This window comes from Myodes glareolus, chromosome 1 (assembly GCF_982192425.1).
Source record: "Myodes glareolus chromosome 1, mMyoGla1.1, whole genome shotgun sequence".
NCBI classification, from domain to species: domain Eukaryota; kingdom Metazoa; phylum Chordata; class Mammalia; order Rodentia; family Cricetidae; genus Myodes; species Myodes glareolus.
The window spans coordinates 7,690,096-7,711,001 of record NC_142026.1 but is presented as its reverse complement, the minus strand read 5'-3'; the positions used below and the strand labels follow the sequence as shown (position 1 = coordinate 7,711,001).

Here is a 20,906-nt window from a genome sequence, read left to right as displayed (position 1 = left end):
GGCTGGCTTTCCTTAGCTTTCCAGCCTCATGGCAGAGGTACTGCTGGAGCCATTTTTATTGCCACAACTCTGTGGCGTTTCAAGGTCCCTGCCAGCAAGCAAGCTGCAGCATTCTGCTCACAGACCACACTCAGTCGGACTGCCTGCCTAAAGAGTCAGAGTTTGCGCTGGCAGGACAGCCCAGAAAGCCGGCATTTTAAAACAGCGCAGCTTTTTTCCTGCTACGGCTGAAAGCCGAAAAGCATGCCTTCAGCTTTTCATCAACACTGTTTAAGTGTTTCATGGCAGGACCTCTTAAAGAGCTGCAGGGTTTTGCAGCTAAAGCTGAGTCAGGAAGCCTCTCTTAGATGAGAGTGCTTGCTTACCTATAGCAAGCAGAGCAGACCTGAGAAATTGCTGCTACCAAGAAGATATGCTTTACTCTATTCTTTCCCAAGCTTTCTTGGGCTTTCTGTGGATTCAGTTATCCACGTGGGCTACTATGCAATGTTATTTTCCTTTTGAATATACATATAAAATTACATATATAAATTCCATATTGGTACCAAAATATATCAGTCGCACATATATGTTGCAAGACTGTAGCATAGAAAATAACAAAACCCCTACATCAAACTAATTCTGGTTCCTCCCAACTGAAGTCTGCACAACTTGGAATCTTGATAGAATGGAAATCCGAGACACAGAATTGTTTGTTACACTTACACATTGAACATTTAATTGAACATTTCCAGCACTGTGTACAGGCATCTCTCTTTCACATTATTCAATAGACAAGAAAGATAAAAGAGTGTTACTAAGTTGCACACATCATGGATCACACTACTCTCAAAAGCCTTCATCTATGACCAAAGTCTTGATATACCAGTTACAAGGCTTTTGGATTCCATACATTTTCATTTTAATTTTTAGCATTAATAATATCCTCACAAGCTTTTTTTCTCAGCCTCACTGACATTTTAGCTTCATGTCTCTGAACACATGAGATTCAAGCATGCAATTTCAACTCTACAAAATCATTATATTTGGAAGTAGGTCAAAATCGGCTATCTCTAAATGCATCGACTTCGATGGGTTAGAGTGTCAAAGTTTCAAATTTTCTCTTTTGACATATAAGAGAGGCAAGTGAGATTTCAGACATTTTCAAGAAAATGTTAAAACTCCATATTTTAAATTAATTTTTCAGTGGTCAACATCATACACAGCTGAAGAACTAAACTCTGTTCGGATGTTTTAAAACAGATTTTAACACTCTAAGAAATGAAGTTCTGAACATTGTAGTTTCAGGCTCAAATGTTTAACTAGAAAGTATATATGTGTTTATATATCAACATTGGGAACCTGTACCATCCCACCATAGTGCGTAAGTCAGTCCCCCTCCCCACTCCCATCCTCCCTCTTCTCCACCATATTCTGTAAAAAGAGGAGGCCAAAGAGACTGGGCCCTGGGGACTACGCAAATATTAAAATGCCTGAGTGCATCTTTTTCTGTGTTTTCTACTGCGCAGCCCACCTTTGCTTCTGAATGATGAAGCTAAAGAACAACAAAGGAGTTACAGGTCCCCATTCACTGCCATTCTTCATCTCCTCTAAATAAAGCACGAACAGAATGGGTTTGTTTCTGTTGCTGTGATAACCCCCCCCACACACACACACACACACACACCACACACACACGCACACACAAGAAGCAATTACAGAGATAGGGCTTTATTTGGCTTACATTTCTAATGAGAGGAATCCAAGGCAGGAACTCAGTCAGCTAGTCACATCCCATCCATAGTCAGAGAGAAACAGATGCTCCCATGCTGCTTGCTTGTTTGCTAGCTACTCAGCTAGCTGTCTTCTGTCTTACGTAGTTCAGGACCTCTGCCTAAGGAATTGCGCTGCCCACAGTCATCAGGGTCATCCCTGATCAATTAAGATAATCCTCCACAGACGTGCTACAGGCCAACCTGTCCAAGCAGAGAATCCTGACTTTGTAAGTTTTGCCCTTTATTAAACACTGGTCTATTTCTTAGTTCTAAGATAGTATGGAATTCCATTTTTTTAAGCGTCTGATCTCTCTATCATCATCTACATGTTGATAATTTATTATTGTATACATGGAAATTCAAGTCCATTTCTCTACCTGTTGTTAGGTAACACTGTTGTAGCCAATAAGTGGATTATAGGGTGACAGCAAACCTACTGGAGCTTTGGTCTAATACTTACACCCAGGAATATGACCTGGATGCTGGATCCCTCGCAGATCTCTCAGATGCCAAAGAGCCTGCAGTGTAGAAAGCATAGCTGGGTTCTCCAACTCCTGGTGTTCTAAATGGATCCAGGAAAGGTGGATTTCTCCCATATCCCATCAGTCAAATTCTTCATGCCTGACCCCCATCCTTAGCTTCCAAGCCCTCTTACTGGTGTTCCTTATCCATATGATCCTTATCAAATTTCTTCTTCCTGGTGGTGTTTCTTATCTTTATGCTCCTTATCATGACATGGGAATTCACAGAACCCCAAGGGGATTTCATGTCATTTTTGATGGCATCAGAGAATCCTTAATTTGGACAACATCTCTGTCTTCACCTTTCTCCTGAATCACCTCTGTTTAACTATATTTCATTAACATAAACATAGTTAGAACCAAAGCTGGGAAGTTGTGGTGCATACCTTTAATCCCAGCACTCGGGAGGCAGAGGCAGGAGAATCCCTGTTAGTTCAAGACTATCCTGGTTTACATCAGCTAGTTACAAGACAGGCTCCAAAAGCTTCAGAGAAACCCTATCTTGGAAAAAAAAAACATAGTCAGAACCAAAAAAGTCACCAACCCAGACCAAACTCCAGGTCAAAGAAACAACTCAATGGTTACCAGTCAAGCACAGATACAGTTGGCTACGTAACAATCATTGTCAAGCAACACTGGAAAAGGCAAACTTGACCATTCTTCCTCCAAGTTCACAGCCCCTGTTGCAAATGGTGTCAGTGCACATGTGCAGTGAGGGTCTGATGCTCTTGCTTGGTCTTAGTTTATACTAACCTTGCAAAGTCTTCGTTTTCAAATTTGAATGAACCTTTACTCCCTACAATAATCAACTTACTTGGGGGTTTCTTTGTTGGATGGTGTGAAATTGTCTTGGGGTTTTCACTGAAAAGTCATGTTATTTATATGAGCTGGCCTTTGTAGAAAGACGGTACTTTTCTCTATCAATCAATCAGTCAATGAATCAATCAATCTACCTGCTTTATGAAAGAGTCTGCTAGACATTCTGCAGGACACAGAATTTTTCATTTCTTCCTTAAAGGTCTCCATTATTTTCATAAAGTTGCACTTAAAGTGTTTGTCTTTTTTCTTTTTATCTTCTTTGTTTTCTCCTTCTCCTCCTTCTCCACCCCCTCCCAATCCACTCTCCCCCCTTCTCCTCCTTTTCATTCTCCTCCTCCCTTCTTCTTTTTCTTCTTCTTCTTCTTTCTTCTTCTTCTCCTTCTCCTTCTCCTTCTCCTTCTCCTTCTCCTTCTCCTTCTCCTTCTTCTTCTTCTTCTTCTTCTTCTTCTTCTTCTTCTTCTTCTTCTCTTTTTCACGATCAAGTCTTCCTGTTGTGTGACCACTGGGTTCTAGTGTTACCATGTTGGTTTTTAGGTGGTTGTATGAATTCTTGTATTGGCACCTTTCCATCTCTTCTTTCAAATGGGGCCAACATTTGATTACCTTGGTTCAATCCTTGCAGTGGCTGTCTGAAGGTTTGGGAATTTTTCTTTTTCTGCTATGTACTGTCAATGTCTGTGTCTCAGGAAGCGTGTGAAGTCTCTAAGCCTACTCTCTTGGTCTTCTCTACTGTTGGACTCTCTTGGTCCTTTCTCTCGGTCCCCTCAGTGTTGTAGCAAGCTCTTGATACCTCAGTATTGTAGCAAGCTCTTCATCCCCTCAGTATTGTATTTTGCATGCAAATGGATGGAAATAGAAAACACTATCCTAAGTGAGATAACCCAGACCCAAAAACATGAATATGGTATGTACTCACTCATTTGTGGACTCTCGCCATAAACCAAGGACATTAAGCCTATAGTTCACAAGCCCAGAGAAGTCAAACAACAAGGGGAACCCAAAGAAAAACATATATAGATCCTCCTGGAAATTGGAAGCAATCTAGATTGCCGGGCCAAAGTTGTGAGCATGGGGGTGGGGGCAGGGTTGGGGGTGAGGTTGGATGAAGGGGAGCGGGGAGTCAGAAGAGAGAAGGGAAGGGCTGGCAAGAACTTGGGGCAGTGGGAGGGTGGAGATAGAGGGAGGGCTGATATAGGAGCAGAGAATAAGATACCTACATTAAGGGATCCTTTTTAGGGTTGGCAAGAGACTTGGCTCTAGAGGAGATCCCAGGTATCCACAGGGATGTCCCCTGCTAGGTCCTTCGGCAGCAGAGGAGAGGGTGCCTGAACTGGCCTTGCCCCACTCTCATGCTGATGATTATCTCGAATATCACCAAAGAATCTTCGTCTGGTGACAGATGGAGATAGAGACAGAGACCCTCATCAGAGCAATGGACTGAGCTCCCAAGGTCCAGTTGAAAGGCAGAAGGAGGGAGAAGATGAGCAAGGAAGTAAGGACCGCGAGGGGTTGGTCCATCAACTGAGGCAGTGTGCCTGTTTTAATGGGAGCTCACCAAATCCAGCTGGACTGGGTCGGAATGAGCATGGGATCAAACCAGACTCTCTGATTGTGGCTGACAATGCGGGCTGACTGAGAAGCCATCGATAAAGGCACTGGGACTTGTTTTTATGGCATGTTCTAGCTTTTTGGGACCCTAGTCTATATGGGTGTACAGCTCCCTGGCCTGGATGTAGTGGGGAGGGCCTTGGACTTCCCACAGGGCAGGGTTCCCTGCTCTCTCTTAAGCAGGGAGGGAGAAGGAGGAGGGGTTGTGGGGGAGCGGGAGGGGATTGGGAGGAGGAAAAGAAGTGTAAATATTTGAATGGAAAAATATAAAAGAAGAAGAAAAGGAGAAGATCCGTTATTACTTTTCTCTCCCCCATGTGCCTTATGTTGCAGAGTGTTGCATTTCAGCACTAATGTGTGGCTGTTGACACCTGTGTTGATTCAGGTGAGACATCCTAGGCACAGCAAGAGCAGAAAGTCAATGCCACAGTGTTCTAAGAAGTATTCCCTGGTGATGAGATTTGCAAAATTACAAATAGAGGCCATTCTTCCTTGCAGAATCAGCATGCTTACAGAAAATGTAGGTAAAAAGAGTATTTACAAAGTGATTTTTAAAGCTGTTTCCTTATGTAAGGTAGAAATGTACAAGGTTAATTTTCATTGATATTATGTGAAATTTAGTTAATATTCTTGCTATTTGACACTTTGCTTCTGTATACAACATAAGTAATGCTCATCAATGTAACCTTTAGGTAAATAGGCAGAGGAGCTTGGTTCAAGATGTATCGGTGTATTCCACTTGTTCTTGACCCTCCTTGTCATTGCAGAACCATTGAAAAGCCTCCACATTGGGGTCAGGTGTGAAGACTGCAAGCCTTGTGTGTTAATGTGATGAGCTGTGGATCTCATAACTTGAGAGACAGAGAAAGGAGAGATGTGAGCTCAAGGCCAAGAATGCCCATGTGGCAATACCTGACCTGGTGTCAAATATCAAACCAGATATTAGATACTGGCAAAATAGTTATTGAATGAAAAGGCTGCTGTTCTGGATACAGAAAACCACTTTTTAAGAATTCTTCTATGGTTTGGGCTCGCAGGGAATGGATGGAACTTTGCTTGTAACAATATAAACAAGTTCTTTATGTACCCAGAGCTTCTCATTTCGTTGTTTTTCCCTGAGTGAATGACATATATCTCAGGAGTTTAATTCCTGACGTGGACCAGCTATTCAATTCATTTGCATAAAAAGTGAAAATGGCTTAGTTTTTATGTAGACATTCAATTCATTTGCATAAAAAGTGAAAATGGCTTAGTTTTTATGTAGATAATACAACAGCATAGTAAGTGTATTTGAGGTGTGGGAAAATAGTTGTGTGTATATCTAAATACAAATAGGAAACTGAAAGATATGTTTATAAGTTAACTCCTGGTGTTCTGGAGTCTGACTCACTCAGGTACCTTGTTTGAATCTGAAACAAAAGGCCGTCCAGGGTTCTGCTGCTCCAGTGAGAATCTGAGTGTGCTTGTAGTCCTCCCTACTGTGCTGCTTTCCTTCCAGATGCAGGAGCATAGTAGGGACTGATTTAATGAGAGATGGGCTTGGGGAAATGTGCGGGTAGAGGAGGCTGTAGGATAAGATAGAGCATTATGCCCTGGATGTCAGCTGTTTTAAAGGCCCAAGATGGCTCTCCCTGTCTCCATAGAACCCACGTGTCCAACATGGTGCTGCAATGTCTGTGTTTGTGTCTCCTTGGAAGAAGAGAGATCTAGGTGTGGAGACAAGAGTGTTGACATCCAATACCTACACATAGGAAATCTGTTTCACTGCATAAATGCTACAGTATTCAGTATCTAATCCAGCCAAAGTTTCCCATTAAATAGTTCCTAAACTTTACATTTATCATTTGTAAAATGAAATAAAACCTCACCGTTTCACTATCCTTCTTGTACTAACTCTCATCTTTTTTGTTCTCTTTCCCTCAAATGTTTTTTTCTTATTGATACATATTTTTTGGAAAAAAGCATGAATGTATGACTCCAATAGGCTGTGCCTGTTTAGTGAAGCTTGCATGTATAGTTGTCAGGTCTGAATACTAGGTATTGGATAACCAGGTAGAGGACTCATGTCTAGGGACAGCTAATTCTCCTTTATCAGCAACCCTCAGTTGCCTACAGCTCTTTGTGTTGGGTTGAGTCCCCATGAGGTTTCTCCCACCCACAAAAGCCTGTCCAGTGGGATGGCCCTTCTTTCCGTCTCATTTTGACTCCCACATTTTGTGGTTTTGTGGGTGTGGATTCCGTGTCATTTCTAGGAGTCAGCCTCACTGTGTCTATCACAATCAATATGGAACACACCAGCAAATCTGCAACCTGTGCTTCCAAAGATCATGAGGGGCAAGTCCAGAGATGCAACAGGTCAGCCTCTAGCATCTCTAATTGAAGGAGCAGAGCACATTTTACTGTTCCTCTGACTTGAACTGTATCTGACTATGTTGGGGCACCATGCAGAGGACATCAGGGGGAGTCCATTCATCCTCACGTGGAGTCTCACTGCAGGACAGTTTCCAGATGCTGGTGTCCTGTGATCCACACTGAACCTTCAGTTACTCCTCTGCCTCCCAGACCTTCCTCGGCAACTAATCAGATTTTGCCACCAGATGTGGTTGGGAGCTGCTCCTCCAAATTACAGTGATTTTACAGCTAGATGAGGAATCTTGCCTACTTGGCCCCTTTCACACAATTTTTTAAGTGACTCCTGCAAATGGAAAAGTTGAAAACCATGGATGGAAGTTCATCTATCTTGAGGAAAAGGAAAGGGCCAAATAGACATTTCAAGATCAACCATGATAGCATTGATAACATATTTATTCAGAACTATGTACAAAACAGTAGGAAAGACACTTGCAGTAAGACTGATGACTGCAAGGCTTTAGACGTATGAGAGATCCATAGTCATCGGGTTATAATTCTGTCGTCTTCTAGATAGGCTCCTGTGAACAAACGTGGGAATGCATGTCTAGTCTTTGAGCATGCCACCAAGCATGCCTCCAGAGGAGGAACTTCAGCATTTTTCAGTGTGCATTTTTATTAAAGCTTAGTCCTGGGTAATGACATTCAAAATCCAATGGCTTTCTTAATGTTTCTAATCAGGTCAGGCTGATAGCCAAAGTCAGCAATGAGAAGGTAGGGAACCTGATATATGAGGAAATGAAGATTTGGACCACAGTCTGGAAGTCTGTGAGGCTGATGTCATATACCACAAAACCAACTCTGGTCGTTGTGGTGGTTCCATTTTTCTCTGAGGCTGTGGTGTTGGCCAACACAAACACAATCACTTGTCCTGGAGCTGTTGGAGACAGGGGGGCATATAATGGCTCGTGGATGCGGCCCGCACACTCATCTTGCCAAATTGTTTCTCTGCCCAGATTGTTTCTCTGGTGTATCCCATACATGATGAAGGCCATGTTTTGTGGTCCTAGGTCCACCATGTTGAGCATACTCCTGGATTTGATGGAGAGATTTCAAATTTGACACAGGTTTCTTGGTGAAAGTGAGCCACAGCCCACATTGCTATCAATTTGGGATCTGTCATCCACTCAGGAAGCCTTCTTTTTGCATTTAATGTGTTTGGTGAACAGAGTCTAGCCTTGGGTAAAACCAGTTAAAGTCAGTATAGGGCCATGTGCCATGTAATAACTTGATATTAAGTTATTACCATGTTTTTGATCATTAAGGAGAGTGGATCCTTATCACATTCAAGGCCATGGTTTGTGGTCCTGGCTCCCTTACTGTCAGCAAAGTACTTGGTCTTGTAAAGAGAGGGTGTGGCCCACACACTCTAAAATTTAATCTTGACCTGATTTACAAGTAATCAGGAATCTGGCAGGACCCCTTGATGTCAGTCTATGGCCTTTATCCTTTTCTCATTCTTCAGACAACCAACTCATGGTGTTATAGTGTGTAGGCATTACTGTAGTAGTACATATCCTAGGTCAGACCCAAGGTCATGCTGTTGTTCTTGACCTGGACACAGAGGATTTCCTGGGTGTGGCCCGCCCACTCATCACTCCAAGCTGTGTTCCTGTCATCTGACCTTCATGTGTGGTCCAGATTATTTCAAAGCCATGCGGTTGCCTTGACATATGTATGAGAATTTTGCCTGTGTTGGTACAATCACAAATAGAACCCACAAGCCAGAATAGAACCAAAAGAAGCTTTAAGATGAACTTCTTCTGGATCAGAGTTCATGGCTTATGATCCGATGTCAGTCACTGGTGAAGATTCCAGTTGTCTTGGTGAACATGGCATGGCCTGGGTCACAAATGAGGCTACGGTGTGTCCAACAAACTAAATTGACATGAAGATAATGCTTGGCTTCAGTCCTGGTCATGGTTATTGGGTTTCATTTCCTTTGATCATTGAGATGAGGTTTGGTCCCCTTAAGGCCTGGCTCCTCTGTGGTGGGATTTTGTCCTGGAATGCACAGAGCAAGGGTGCGGCCCATACAGCCTTGAAGATGATCGCGCGGAATACTTGTGGTTCAGGAGTGGACAGATTTCCTTTGAGGTCTGTTCATGGCCTTGCTCCTAGATTAGTAATTATGTCACCAAGTTCTGAATCTTGAAAGATATAACGTGGCCAGGAGTCAGTTACTCAGAACAAGACCAAATTTGCATTAGTCGACAATTCTTAGAAAACAAAACAGGCTGTTGCGTGAATTACATTTGAGAACTGTTCATTCCTAAAGAAATCAGTTTAAGAACTCTTTATTTTTTTTTTTTCATTTTTCCTTGGCTATTTATTTTGTTAATATGTAATTGTAAGCAGACATCAATGACAAAAGTCTAAATGAATAGGATTATTTTCTATTTTCTTACAGTTATGTGCAACCTAAGAATTGTCTCTAGAACACATAAGGAGGTGATTGAGGTGGGTGTATTTAAGTAAGAAAAGGTTTTCCAGTACAGTTTTAAGAACTCTTTAATTCAAGGTAAGATGATGTCTCAGACAGCTAGAGGGCACAGTACGACACTCTTTTTTATGCTATGTCTATATTGATATATGATTTCAATATAGGCCTTGACACATCACAGCAGCGGTTCATACTTGCTGACATGTGTTGAGGATGTGGTCAGCATTGAATAAAGCATGTATGTGTGTGATCCACACACCTAATTTTGAGGATGTCAGTTTCCACAAGTGCTCAGAAAGAGAGTAGTGTAGTCAAGGCCATGATTCTGGATGGACAAGCTGGGATGTCTCTGCATTGGTGTCTTAGCTGGTTATAAAAGAGCTGAAAATGAGGCCTAGGACCAGTGAGGCTCGTGGTACATGGTCTAAACACAGTGTTGATTCTCTTTAGTTTTGGCTTTGTCCCTCTTCTTTATGTCCAGGGCTTATTGGGAGAGAATGAATCTGGGCCAGTTGTCCCAGGGCTCTGTTTGATCTAGGCCCAAGATACTTCTGGTTGTGATACACCATGGGCACAGTCCTGTGTGTTTGATTCTTTTGGCCTTTGCACGTTTTGTATTTTCCCAAATGTCTTGATGCTCTGGGCCCATTATTGTTGAGGGTCAGGTATAACCCCAAGCACACATCTCTTCTTCTTTGGGCTTAGGACTCTTCATATTCATGGAGAGGCCCTCAGCCTCATCTCATCTTGCTTTGGGCCCTGGACTCTGCAGCATAAGATATAGACACAGATCCTAAGCTCTTTTTTTAGACCCAAAAGTCTTTAGCTTTTGAGATGGGCCCAGGCCCAGATCTCTCCTTTTATTTGGGCCTAAGCTTCTTCAGGATTAGGGATTCACCCAGACCCAAATCTCTACTATTTGGGGGCTGGGATTCTTCATGTTTAGCAATAGAGCCTGGCCCATAGATTTTCTTTGATGGTCCTAGGTCTCTACATGGATAAAAGTAGGCCAAGCCCCACATTTCTCCTTTACTAAGGACAGGAGCTCTTTAGGCTTAGTGAATGACCCAGGCCCACATCCCTTCATTTGGGCTGGGTCTCTTCAAGTTTGATACAGTCACAGGGCCATATTTTGCTTCTTAACGCCAAGCCCTCTTCAGTATGAATGATAGGCTCAGACCAACATAACTTTGTAATCTGGGCTCAAGCCTCTTCATGGATAAAGATGTGTCAGGCCCACATCTTCTCTTATTAGGGCCAAAACATCTTCAGTGTTACAGAACAGCCCAGGTTCCCATCGATCCTTTCTTTGGTCACAAGTCTCTTCAGTGTTAGGGAATCCACATCTCATCTTTCTTGATCCTAAGCCTATTCAGGGTTTGGGAATGGCCCAGGCCCACATCTCTTCTTGTTTTGGTCTGACCCTCTTCAGGGTCATGGGTAGGACCAGGCCCAGTTCTTCATCATTAATACCAGACCAATTAAGGGAAAGGATTGGGCCAAAGGCCACATGTCTTCTTCATTGGGCCCAGGACTCCTTAATGTCAGAACTAAGCCCAAGTACAAAACTCCCTTTAGTTCATCCAAGGCCTCTTAAAGGTAAGGCTTAAGCCTAGGCACAAATATTATTGGGGCCCAGGACTCTTCAGAGTAATTGATAGGCCAGGCACAATTATCAACTTCATTGGGCCCATGCTTTTTCAGGGTAGCATTGACCCGGGCCCACAATTCATCACTGAGTACAGACCTCTTCAGGGTAAATATTAGGCTGAGGCCCAACACTGTAATTCTTCAGGTCCAGGCCCATACATTGTAAAAGCTTAGGCCCAGGCCCATAACTTTTCTTCAATGGGCCCAGGCCTCTTCAGGATATGGGTTAGGCCCAGGCCCATAACTCTTCTTCACTAGACCAAGGGCACTAGAGAGTATGGGTTACTCCCAGGCCCACAACTTTTCATTCTGGGATCGGGTCTCTTCAGTGTACCGGTTAGCCCCGGCGCACAACTTTTCTTCAATGGGCCTGGACCTCTTCAGGGAACGGGTTAGGCCGAGGCCCACAACTATTCTTCACTGGGCCCGGGCCACTTCAGGGTACAGGTTAGGCCCAGGCCCACAACTTTTCTTTGCTGGGCCCGGGCCTCCTCAGAGTACAGGTCAGGCCCAGGCCCACAACTTAACTTCACAGGGCCCAGGCCTCTTCAGGGTTTGCAATAGGCCCAGGTCCACAACTTTTCTTTACTGGGCCTTGACCTCATCAGGGTACAGGTTAGGCCCAGGCCCACAACATTTCTTCACTGGGCCCAGGCCTCATCAGGGTACAGATTAGGCCCAGGCCCTCAACTTTTCTTCACTGGGCCCAGGACTCTTCAGGGTACGGGTTAGGCCCAGGCCCACAATTCTTCTTCACTGGGCCTGGGTCACTTGAGGGTATGGGTTAGGCCCAGGCCCACAACTTTTCTTCACTGGGCCTGGGCCACTTCAGGGTACGGGTTAGGCCCAGGCCCACAACTTTTTTTCATTGGGCCCAGGCCTCAAACAGATACAGGTTAGTCCCAGGCCCACAACATTTCTTCACTGGGCCCAGGTCTCTTCAGGGTATGGGTTAGGCCCAGGCCCTCAACTCTTCTTCACCGGGCCTGGGTCACTTGAGGGTATGGGTTAGGCCCAGGCCCAAAACTTTTCTTCACTGGGCCCGGGCTTGATCAGGGTACAGGTTAGGCCCAGGCCCTCAACTCTTCTTCACTGGGCCTGGGTCACTTGAGGGTATGGGTTAGGCCCAGGCCCACAAGTTTTCTTCACTGGGCCCAGGCCTCATCAGAGTATGGGTTAGGTCCAGGCCCACGACTTCTCTTCGCTGGGCCCGGGCCTCATCAGAGTACAGGTTAGGTCCAGGCCCACAGCTTATCTTCACAGGGCCCAGGGCTCTTCAGGGTTTGGAATAGACCCAGGTCTACAACTTTCTTTACTGGGCCCTGGACTCATCAGGGTATGTGTTAGGCCCAGACCAACAACTTTTCTTCACTGGGCCAAGAGTTCTTCGGGGTACGGGTAAGGCCCAGGCCCACAACTTTTCTTCACTGGGCCCGGGCCACTTCAGGTAGGGGTTAGGCCCAGGCCCACAACTTTTCTTCACTGGGCCCGGGCCTCATCAGGGTATAGGTTAGGCCCAGGCCCACAACTTTTCTTTGCTGGGCCCGGGCCTCCTCAGAGTACAGGTCAGGCCCAGTCCCACAACTTATCTTCATTGGGCCCTGGCCTCTTCAGGGTTTGCAATAGGCCCAGGTCCACAACTTTTCTTTACTGGGCCCGGGCCTCATCAGAGTACGAGTAAGGACCAGGCACACAACTCTTTTTCACTGGGCCCAGGCCACTTCAGGGTACGGGTTAGGCCCAGGCCGACAACTTTTCTTCACTGGGCCATGGCCTCTTCAGGGTTTGGAATAGGCCCAAGTCCACAACTTTTTTTCCCTGAGCCCGGGCCACTTCAGGGTACGGGTTAGGCCCAGGTCCACAACATTTCTTCACTTGGCCCAGGCCACATCAGGGTACAGATTAGGCCCAGGCCCACAAATTTTCTTCACTGGGCCCAGGACTCTTCAGGGTACGGGTTAGGCCCAGGCCCACAATTCTTCTTCACTGGGCCTGGTTCACTTGAGGGTATGGGTGAGGCCCAGGCCCACAACTTTTCTTCACTGGGCCCAGTTCACTTGAGGGTACAGGTTAGGCCCAGGCCCACAACTTTTCTTCACTGGGCCCAGGCCTCATCAGGATACGGGTAATGCCCAGGCCAACAACTTTTCCTCACTGGGCCCGGGCCACTTAGGGTACGGGTTAGGCCCAGGCCCACAACTCTTCCTCACTGGGCCCAGGCCTCATCAGGATAGAGGTTAGGCCCAGGCCCACAACTTTTCTTCACTGGGCCCGGGCCACTTCAGGGTACGGGTTAGGCCCAGGCCCTCAACTCTTCTTCACTGGGTCTGGGTCACTTGAGGGTATGGATTAGGCCCAGGCCCTCAACTTTTCTTCACTGGGCCCGGGCCTCATCAGGATACAGGTTAAGCACGGGCCCACAACTTCTCTTCACTGGGCCCAGGCCTCTTCAGGGTACGAGTAAGGACCAGTCACACAACTCGTTTTCACTGGGCCCAGGCCACTTCAGGGTACGGGTTAGGCCCAGTCCGACAACTTTTCATCACTGGGCCCAGGCCTCATCAGAGTACAGGTTAGGCCCAGGTACACAACTTATCTTCACAGGGACCAGGACTCTTCAGGGTTTGGAATAAACCCAGGTCCACTATTTTCTTTACTGGGCCCTGGCCTCATCAGGGTATGTGTTAGGCTCAGACCCACAACTTTTCTTCACTGGGCCCAGACTTTTTCAGGGTACAGGTAAGGCCAAGGCCCACAATTTCTCTTCACTGGGCCCAGGCCTCTTCATGGTACAGGTTAGGCCCAGGCCCTCAACTCTTCTTCACTGGGCCTGGGTCACTTGAGGGTATGTGTTAGGCCCAGGCCCACAACTTTTCTTCACTGGGCCCGGGCCTCATCAGGGTACAGGTTAAGCCCAGGCCCGCAACTTTTCTTCACTGGGCCCTGGCCTCTTCAGGGTACGAGTAAGGACCAGGCACACAACTCTTTTTCACTGGGCCCAGGCCACTTCAGGGTACGGGTTAGGCCCAGGCCGACAACTTTTCATCACTGGGCCCGGGCCTCATCAGAGTACAGTTTAGGCCCAGGTACACAACTGATCCTCACAGGGCCCAGGGCTCTTCAGGGTTTGGAATAGACCCAGGTCCACAACTTTCTTTACTGGGCCCTGGCCTCATCCGGGTATGTGTTAGGCCCAGACCCACAACTTTTCTTCACTGGGCCCGGACTTCTTCGGGTTACGGGTAAGGCCAAGGCCCACAACTTCTTTTCACTGGACCCAGACCTCATCAGGGTACAGGTTAGGCCCAGGCCCACAATTCTTCACTGGGCCTGGGCATATTCAGGGTTTGCAGTAGGCCCGGGTCCACAACTTTTCTTTACTGGGCCCTGGCCTTATCAGGGTACAGGTTTGATCCAGGTCCATATCATTTCTTCACTGGGCCCGGGCCTCTTCAGGGTTCGGAATAGGTCCAGGCCACAACTTTTCTTCACTGAGCCCGGGTCACTTGAGGGTACGTGTTAGGCCCAGGCCCACAACTTTTCTTCACTGGTCCCAGGCCTCTTCAGGGTACGGGTTAGGCCCAGGCCCACAATTCTTCTTCACTGGGCCTGGGTCACTTGAGGTTATTTTTTATTCCCAGGCCGACAACCTTTCTTCACTGGGCCCGGGTCAAATCAGGGTACAGGTTAGTCCCAGGCCCACTACTTTTCTTCACTGGGCCCGGGCCACTTCAGGGTACGGGTTAGCCCAGGCCCACAACTTTTCTTGACTGGGCCCAGGCCTCATCTGGATACAGGTTAGGCCCAGGCCTACAACTTTTCTTCACTGGGCCCGGACTTCTTCGGGGTACGGATAAGGCCCAGGCCCACAACTTTTCTTCATTCGGCCGGGCCACGTCAGGGTACGGGTTAGGCTTAGGCCCAAACTTTTCTTCACTGGGCCCAGGTCTCATCAGGGTACAGGTTAGGCCCAGGCCCACAACTCTTCTTCACTGGGCCTGGGTCACTTGAGGGTATGGGTTAGGCCCAGGCCCACAACTTTTCTTCACTGGGCCTGGGCCACTTCAGGGTATGGGTTAGGCCCAGGCCCACAACTTTTCTTCACTGGGCCCGGGCCTCATCAGGGTACAGGTTAGGCTCAGACCCACAACATTTCTTTGCTGGGCCCGGACCTCATCAGAGTACAGGTCAGGACCAGGCCCAAAACTTATCTTCACTGGGCTCAGGCCTCTTCAGGGTTTGCAATAGGCCCAGGTTCACAACTTTTCTTCCCTGGACCCGGGCCACTTTAGGGTACGGGTTAGGCCCAGGCCCACAACTTTCCTTCACTGGGCCCGGACTTCTTCAGGGTACGGTTAAGGCCCAGGCTCACAACTTTTCTTCACTGGGGCCGGGCCTCTTCAGGGTACAGGTTAGACCCAGGCTCACAACTTTTCTTCACTGTGCCAAGGCCTCATCAGAATACAGGTTAGGCCCAGGCCGAAAACTTTTCTTCTCTGGGCCCAGGCCTCTTCATTGTACGTGTTAGGCCCAGGCCCTCAACTCTTCTTCACTGGGCCCGGGCCTCATCAGGGTACAGGTTAGGCCCAGGCCCACAACTTTTCTTCACTGGGCCCGGGCCTCATTAGAGTATAGGTTAAACTCAGGCCCACAACTTTTCTTCACTGGGCCCAGGCCTCTTCAGGGTACGGGTTAGGCCCAGGCTGACAACTTTTCATCACTGGGCCCGGGCCTCATCAGGTTATGGGTTAGGTCCAGGCCCACAACTTTTGTTTACTGGGCCCGGACTTCTTCGGGGTACAGATAAGGCCAAGGCCCACAACTTCTCTTCACTGGGCCCAGGCCTCATCAGGGTACAGGTTAGGCCCAGACCCACAATTCTTCTTCACTGGGCCTGGGCTTCTTCAGGGTTTTCAATAGGCCCCGGTCCACAACTTTTCTTTACTGGGCCCTGGCCTCATCAGGGTACAAGTTTGGCCCAGGCCCATATCATTTCTTCACTGGGCCCTGGCCTCTTCAGGGTTCGGAATAGGTCCAGGTCCACAACTTTTCTTCCCTGTGCCCGGGCCACTTCAGGGTACGGGTTAGGCCCAGGCTCACAACTTTTCTTCACTGGGGCCGGGCTTCTTCATGGTACTGGTTAGGCTCAGGCCCACAACTTTTCTTCTCTGGGCCTGGGCCTCACCAGTGTACAGGTTTGGCCCAGGCCAACAACTTTTCTTCACTGGGCCTGGGCTACTTCAGGGTATGGGTTACGCCCAGGCCCACAACTTTTCTTCACTTGGCACAGGCCTCTTCAGGGTATAGGTTAGGCCCAGGCCCACAACTCTTCTTAACTGGGCCCGGGCCTTATCAGGGTACAGGTTAGTCTCTGGCCCACAACTTTTCTTTACTGGGCCCGGGCCTCATCAGTGTACGGGTAAGGCTCAGGCCTACAACTTTTCTTCACTGGGCCCAGGTCACTTCATTTTACGGGTTAGGCCCAGGCCCACAACTTTTCTTCGCTGGGCCCTGGCCTCATCAGAGTACAGGTTAGGCCCAGGCCCACAACTTTTCTTCACTTGGCCCAGACCTCTTCAGGGTATAAGTTAGGCCCAGGCCCACAACATTTCTTCACTGGGCCTGGGCCTCATCAGGGTACGAGTTAGGCCCAGGCCCACAACTTTTCTTCACTTGGCCCGGTTCACTTGAGGGTACGGGTTAGGCCCAGGCCCACAACTTTTCTTTCTAGGCCTGGGTCTCTTCAGGGTACCGGTTAGGCCCAGGCCCACAACTTTTCTTCACTGGGCCCGGACCTCTTCAGGGTACAGGTTAGACCCAGGCCCACATCTTACCTTCTTTGGGCCTTGGACATCTGAGGCTAAGCAATTGATCCCGAAAAGGCATGTATTGTAAAAGATGAATATTTTACATTATTCTTCATATCAGGTTACCTTCACTGAAACAGAGAAAGAGAAACATCAAAACAATAGGCATATGAATAGTTATTGAGGACAATAACTGTTCATTTCTGGTATAGCCTTGACCCATGCTCATGGAAACATGCACAAACACAGACATCTATTCCCCACCATCCAGACGATACAAATTATGCTTAATATGAATAGAAGGATGAAATATGTAGTGAGGAGAGACAGGTAATACATTACTCTTGTACACATGTGGTTTTGGGCCTTGTACTTACGTAAGTAGACAGGCTCCATTTCTGACCATGTCTTGGGGACAAGTTCCATCCAGTCCTCCTCCTCATGTTGACTTCACACCTGGCAGGAGCAAGTTTAATGGCCATGAGTCAAACTCATCCAGAATGTGCAATGTATAATATTTAGTCAATCATTTCTCATTCTAAGGTTGTCAGCAAATTTGTATAGTCCTCTGAATTGGACTGTGCCATCTGATAGATCCTGGACACCAAGCTGACTGTTAAATTTGCCCTGTAACCTGTTCCCTCACCACCACTTAACAAAACTTGAGGTAGGATTGCCTAGGAAACGGGATATCATGAAGTTTCCAAACATGACCCTCTCATTGTAGTCGATGACTTCTGAGAATGTCAGTCCCTGAAGAACAGAATAACAGCAGAGCTTCCTCCTGTTGGAGTGTAGAACCAGAAGTTCTGAGAAAGGTAGTGGCTACCTCTGTTGATTTCACCTTTTCTCAAAAGTACAGGTGTAGATTTGTAGAAATAAAGAACTAACATAGCAGCCACACACATGAACATGTATGTAGAGATTCATGCACAGGTAAGAGATATAGTCACACAAGTTTCTTAAATAAATGTACAAGTTTTAAAAGTCGATATTGAGAGTGTGATATAACTACATATGGCCCAGTAGTGAAGGCCTAGGACCTGAATAAAGATGGTTATTTTCAGGCAAGTACACATCTGGAGAAGCCTAAGAGAATCCCAGTGAAGCTCTTCCTGTCCTCCTTGTGCTGCACGTGCCCACTGAGGGATTGTCACAGTTGTTGCTGTACGCTGTTGATCATTAACCGTCTGTAGTCTCTACCCTTGAGTCTTAGACAAGGTCATCTCTAGACCTTTTCTTTCTGCTGTGTATAGGTTTCTGTCCTGGATATCTTGTGTGGCATGTTACTCTGCAAACAGACTTCTATTCACTGCTCTTTTGGCTTCTTACCAGGATTCCTGTGTGTTAGATCAGGATACCTAGAACTGCATTGATTCCTGTAACCATCATTCAGGTCTTTGCTCCTATACCTACTTGCATGCTTGTAATACCTGAAGGCACAAGCCCTCATATATATATATACATATGAACACACACATATCCAGATCATTCATGGTATAACAGCATTTAAATATAAATATCGATAGTGGGCAGGGTTTGGGGTTAGGAAGATGGCTTTAGTTCTGCTTCTTGTTCTGTCTCTAACTTCAATCATAGTGGCCACAATCCCTAGTTAGAAATGAGGAGATTAATGCTGGGAAGACGCAAAGTCCCTTGAGTACAGTAGGAGTCTGTGAAGCATTTCCCACCTGCCCTGGACCCTATGGGCTGTCATAGCTGACAGTTGCCAGGACATAGAGCACAACCACGGGCTTCATCCTGCATCAGTCAGTTATACAGTTTGGGTGATGTCATCTCTTGACCTCATTCTCTGGTGAGTTGTGGGTGTCATCTCCATGAATCCTTGTTTGGCAAGTGCCTCAGCTTCTCTCACAATAGATAAATCATTTCTACTGCTATGGCACAGGTCCTGTTAAAATGCACCTTGGCCGAGCAGTGGTGGCACACACCTTCAATCCCAGCACCCAGACAGGTGGATCTCTGTGCATTTGAGGCCAGCCTGGTCTGTAAGATCTATTTCCAGGACAGTTTTCAAAGCTACTCAGAGAAAACCTGAACTAAAAAAATGAACCCTCAAAACCACATTGTGCCTCATATCCTTTCTCATCCTCCACTTCCCGGTATAACACAGTGGCATCTAATTAAGCCATATTCGCAGATGTCCTGCAGTATGTCTCCCTCCACATACCTCAAACCTCACAGAATACCTGCAATTTCTTCTGGAATCCAGTCCACACTTGTTGACACAGAGTTTCCTCCCATCAACACCACAGCCTTTTCCTTGGATATTTTATGAGGTAACAGAGACCTGACCACACCTCTGTCCAGCTTCTTCCTCTCTGCCTGAGTGTAGCATGAGGAACCACCATTCTTTCCCACATTGTGCTGAGCACACTGTGCCAGCAGAGTAGAAGGCTGTCCATGTGGTAAGGTCATCGTTATTAACAAAGTATGACTATAAAATCACCCTGACTCTTACAACAATGTATATATTGGTAGGGAAGATATGGGACAGCATTCAGTGTCCTCTCTAAGTTATTTCGTACCTAGGATATAAACCTGCAGACATGAGCACACATGAAGGTAAAAACCATGTCCAGAAGGAGAGAATCTGAGGGTTGAGTCTGCCATGATGTTTCTTATGACAGTGACAGTAATGTTTGTTCAAAGATTGTATCGGCTGTGGGTACAAATGAAGACATTGGTACGACAGACGTCCTTAGTGAAGCTGACATCAGTATCCTAGATGCTTTTTCCCCTTCTCTGGACAAGCTCTGAGTGAAGGTCTAATGTGGGCATGTGAACAGCAATGTTCATCCTTCCTTACCTAGGCTGCAAGCTGGAGTCCTGATCCAGAGATGCCTACACAGCTTCCTTCCAAGGCCCCTGTCTCTGGTGAGAGGAGGGTTTCTCTCCCTGTGGTCTTTGGGGGCTAGGCTCACTGCTATGAGACTTCTCATCCCTACTCTTTCTTGTCCAGCTTAGAATGAACTATCCTCGGGCAGGAACATTTCCAGTCCCTCACTCTGTTTAGTCTCCATATTTAAGGTTCCAATGAAGAAGTGCCTCACACTGAGTGAGTCACTCATGTGCTGAATTTCAGGTAGTGTCCCTCCCAGAAAACAGCCCAAACTTACCCAGACATTTGGGCTGACCTCGAATCCCAACCCTCCTTGGTGGACACTGTGTTGTCTTCAGGCAAAGAAGACTTCTGTTCCTAGGGCAGGGCTTTCTTTACCTGTGACATCACAGAAGGCTCACCTCACTGCATTCTGGGAATCTCAAAGGGCATCATGGCCTCAGTTACTTCCCAGCTTGGTCCCTCCTTATTCCCTCCCAAACTGTGCCAAGCATCCTTGGAAACACTTAAATTAGGGGTACTAGATGGGAGTGTTTCCCAGAGACACCTCCATGGGAATCACCTACATACATGGTCTGTCAGCCCTCAGTCTTTTTGAGGTTTCTGCTTGAGAGGAGAAGCACGGTTGACAGTGCTGCTTCCTCTTCTCAGATCTCTGAGACCACACTCTTCCTCATCATCTCAGATTCTCCATAGACATTCTGGTTTATTGCTGGCACTCACCTGCAAAGCACATTCCTCTGTCCCTTGTATCTGGCTTTAAAAATAACCATACCTTGTTTTCTACCTTACCTGTCTGCACTAATACTATTTTAGCATGTAGTGCCCTGTGACTTATTAGCTGAGTCTTTGCCTCAGCGGCCCTTAGTTTTACAAGGAACTTACAAAAATAAATAACTCCATGGTGGATAAATACAGAGCATGACTGAATCACAACAGAGGACCCTGCAGGCAGAGTGCAGTGTGAGGTGCGGAGAATCCTGGAGGCACATGCTTTAACTTGTCCCATCCTAAGTGCACCTTACACCTGAT

At 46.8% G+C, this 20,906-nt stretch overlaps 1 long non-coding RNA gene across 1 annotated transcript; it reads right to left on the bottom strand.

Moving 5' to 3' along the window:
- Positions 1–7,489: 7,489 nt before the first annotated feature.
- LOC148123244 (uncharacterized) lies at positions 7,490–20,223 on the bottom strand. Its single transcript, XR_015737335.1, has 3 exons — positions 20,152–20,223; positions 17,389–17,467; positions 7,490–17,142 (listed from the first exon to the last, which is right to left on the bottom strand). It is a non-coding gene; the product is annotated as an uncharacterized LOC148123244 (long non-coding RNA).
- Between the last annotated feature and the right edge of the window lie 683 nt (positions 20,224–20,906).